We start from the raw sequence: 4204 nt of genomic DNA, 5'->3' as shown, positions 1-4204 counted from the left end.
ATTGATATTATTTTACCATTAACAGACAGGCATGGGTCCCTGAATATTTACTGAGTAAAATGGCTACTAAGGACCGTACTAAGCAACATGAGGGGAAACATAAATAGCTACGGGTAAACTCATTTGATATCCAAGTAAATGGATGTCGCAGCACAATGCAATACAATGATGTAACCAGTGTGATGTTTTATTCAAAATCAGGATTTATACATAAATTTGTATTACAAACAACATTCCTGTTTCCCCTGCAGGACTAGCCTCCTATACACAAATCCACGGAGCGCTGCCCTGTAGGTGGTGCCGCCATTGCTGCGGTGTCAGACTCATCAGCTTCTGCTGCTGTTATGTCCGTCTGTTGACGTTACTCTTTACCTGCTTGGCTGTTGGAGCAGCCATAAACTACACAGGTTTGTCCCGATTTTCTGTACATCTTTGTAAAGTTAGTGTTAGTAAAAGTTACTAAAAAAGTTACTAAAAAGCAGGTAAAAGAGTAACGTGAGCAGTCAGTGACAGCAGCTGCAGCAGCTGACCGAGTCTGACACCGCAGCAATGGTTGCGCCACCTACAGGGCAGCGCTCCGTGGATTCGTGTATAGCCTGGAGGTATGATTGCTCTGTGATTACAAATTCACAAACATCACCTAGTTACGAAGCGTTTAAAGCAAACCTCTCTGTACTGACATACAATCATTTTGTTAACGAAGAAAGCAGAATGACCTGGTGCTCACAGAAGAAAACGTGGTACTTAAAGTGTCAGTGGTGCTCCTGGATCCTTAATCAGGGCAGGAATGCTCTGAAGAAGACCTGTGTAGGTCGAAACAAGTTGGCATTTTAACTAATAAAGTTCTACTCTTTAAAAAATGTGTAGTGCCCGGATCATCTGTTCTTCTTCATGTCATTTGTTAACTTTGGATTAGAGGTCATTTGCAGAGTTTGACAGTAGCGTAGGTCACCTTATCTTCATCACCATGTATCCTGGCTCCTCCCACAGCAGCCTTCATCTGATTGGTGATGATGACAGATGCGTAGGTCAGACCGCCATCAGGATCGATCTGATTGGCCGATACACCGGAACGGCTCTGTGTTGTTGTGCTCTGATTGGTTGAGATCAGGGAATCATTATCGGTTGGTGTGTTCTTCCTCTTGACAAGGAAGAAGATCACCAACGCTGTTGCTATGATTACAACCACCACCACCACCACCACCACAACTATAATGATGACATGGGTAGATTGGGTACCCCCCTCATGGGTACCCTCCTCATGTGGAGATGCTGGGGAGAGGAGAGCAGGTTCAGTTGTTACACTTTTATACAAAACCGAGGTGCTGATATATATATGTATATCTTTGTTTATATTTGTTTATATTCCATACAATGTGCCTATTGTAACATGTGGTCAGTTGTTGGGTATTGCAGTCAGTTGCTAGTTAAAACTCCTCTCCCTTACCTTGTAAGTCAACAAACTTTGTTGACAACTTCACTACTCTGTTGACAGTCACCTGACATCTGATCTTCTTTGTCAAGTCGTGTTTGTTGATGGTCAGAGTGGTAGAACATCCAGAAATCGGATTGACCTGAGTTCCACTGTCATTTATCCAGCTCAGAGTGTAAATTTCACAGAATGCGTTCTGTGTGCCTGCAAACAGAGAGCACTGGAATGTCTGTTCTGCTCCACTGTTTCCTCTGGTGATGTTACTCACTTCCAGTACAAGCAGTTGAATCTGTAGATTGTTTCCTTGCTGTTGCCCATTTCTTGGTTGTTGAACATTATATAGACCAGCATCTTCAGCTCTGATGTGTTTAACAGTCAGAGAGCAGTTGGACTCCAAACTAATTCTGTCTGCTGGGTTTTGTAGACTTGTTTGAATCAAACCTAACCAAACCAAAGTAACAAGAGAACCTTTTCCGTCATGGTTCCAACTAGTTGAATCACAGCCAGGATCACCAGGTAGCATAGATGGCAGATTGGCAGTATCTCCAGATGTTCTGTAAAGCTCCATTAGGTGGGTGTTGTCGACTCCAAGCAGCAGAAGTAAGAACAGTTGAGTCAATCTGATCCCAGACATTCTGATCTGAACACTCTTAACTTAACTATCTGTTGTCTCTGTATGTCTCTCTGAGCTGTCTCTATTGTATGTCTCTCGCCTGTTTGGTCTGTCCGTTCGTCTGTCTGTCTGTCCGTCTGTCTCAGTGTGTGTGAAGTGAGGGTGATTAGAAACCGTATTGTGACATTATTTCCTCATGAGGTGTTTTTCTGCATTGTGTTTCCTGTAAATGCTGCATTACAGTTCACATGCAGAATAGTCTTTAATGTCTCTGTTACAACCTTTAAGCCTGAACAACACATGTGTGTTTTGCTCAATAGGTCTTTGCACGGCACAACCCTCCTTTTATTCCGTTTATTATTAATACCACATGATTTTCACTATCTCATTATTATTTATTTAGTTTTTAATTGAGAAAATACTTTCTACCCAGCAACAACTAGCACAATATTGAATATTTTGATATTTTAAATCAGGTCTGGGTATGGAATTTGATGCAATGTTTGGACAAAACCCAACACATGCTTGGTTCAGATCCCTGACCACAGGTACCATGCAGTCTACAAGAAGTATGGAGCAGGATTCGTACTGTTGGGTTCTTGTTTAGAGGCAATGAAAACTATAACAGCTGGCGTTAGACTGTTTACTGAACATTAATCTCAAATCATACAATACAGCGTGTCCACAATAGTTTAGCTTATTTGCATAGTTTTCCTGGTCGGTTCCCGGGCACGCTCCTTATTTGGGCACGCTCCTTATTTGTCTCACTAAAGCCGGACCTCCCATAACATGACATCAACATTAACCTGTTCAAAGCCAGGTAATAACATTACACCACTCATACTGGAAATAAATGCCAATTCTGTTGCAACACAATAAAATGTAAAGCCTATTTCAGGCCAAATATGGGCACAAGACTAAACTATTTTAGAATGTTACAGAGAATAAGCATCAAAGTCTGAAACCGTTGCAGGTCAGCTGATGTCGGCTGATTGGGTCACATAACTCATTGGTCCAATTGCAAGCAACAAGTTACAACATATCGTACTAACATGTTGCAACTTAATGCTACGCATCAATGTGTTCTCTCTCTCTCTCTGTCTGTCTGTGTGTCTCTCACTCACTATGGATTATTCCTGGTGGGCCCGTTGTTCCGTTGGCTTGCCTTGTCTTGTTTGTTTTGTTTGTTTGTTTGTTTTTCTGTAGCCAACATTAAATGACATAATATAGTGTTCAGCCCAAATCCAACACAATTTCTAAGAAAATAATCATGACAATCTCTAAATCTTTTACAATCCCACACCAAGCCAATCTTGTTCATCAACGTATTCTTGATGAATATTGTTGCGTTTACTTCTCTCTGGATTAAGAGGAGAGCAAGCTGTGAGAGACACTCCTGGCTCATATGAGAGTAGGCACTGTAGGAGTAAAAGCGAACTGATGCTCTTTGTGGTGAGATTGTTCTCTCTGTAGAGAGCAACACTTCATGGTATAATACTGTAGCACTTCTTGGTAAAATACTGTAGCAGTGTGCTGATGGTGGAAAGAGGATTATCTCCTCTGTTGAAAGAGTGTTCAGTCTGCAGTCCGCCTGTACATTATGCACTGACCCTCAAACATTAGAAAGAGCCAGTTAGAGAAAAGTAACTGTGCAGGTAGGCTACACACTGAATCTTGAACAATAGGCCTGAGTGTGTACTGCAGTCTATCATTGTATGTTGTCATTGTGACTTGTCTTTTAGTGTACTGTACTTTGTATTCTCTTTATAATGCCTTTAAATCTCAAAGTTACTCAAAGTCTTGTCTAACAACATAAATAGCAGTGAGTAAATGTGTTTAAATGTCATGTTTAATATTTTTTTTTAGCTATCGTCTTTAATGTTTTCATTAAAACAGAGTCCTATTGTACCTGAGCTCCAGACCAAAAGACACTCTACATAAGTGTGTTCCGCTGAGCGCAGATCTTCCCCAGGCCGGGTTGGCTACCCACGGCCAACAAACTAGTCAATTATAGCAAAATGGAATGGAATATGAAACTTCTGTGAAGCTACCTGTTAGAGTGCCATTATGAGGCCGATTTGAAAGGTTTGTGGTGGTGTTTCTTTACTGGCCTACTGGGAATGTGCGTGCAAAGGTTCACACCGATCGGTCCAGCGGCC

This window comes from Gymnoscopelus braueri, assembly GCF_963280865.1.
Source record: "Gymnoscopelus braueri genome assembly, contig: SCAFFOLD_48, whole genome shotgun sequence".
NCBI lineage: Eukaryota > Metazoa > Chordata > Actinopteri > Myctophiformes > Myctophidae > Gymnoscopelus > Gymnoscopelus braueri.
The sequence above is the reverse complement of the archived record's forward strand: the minus strand, read 5'-3'. Positions refer to the sequence as shown.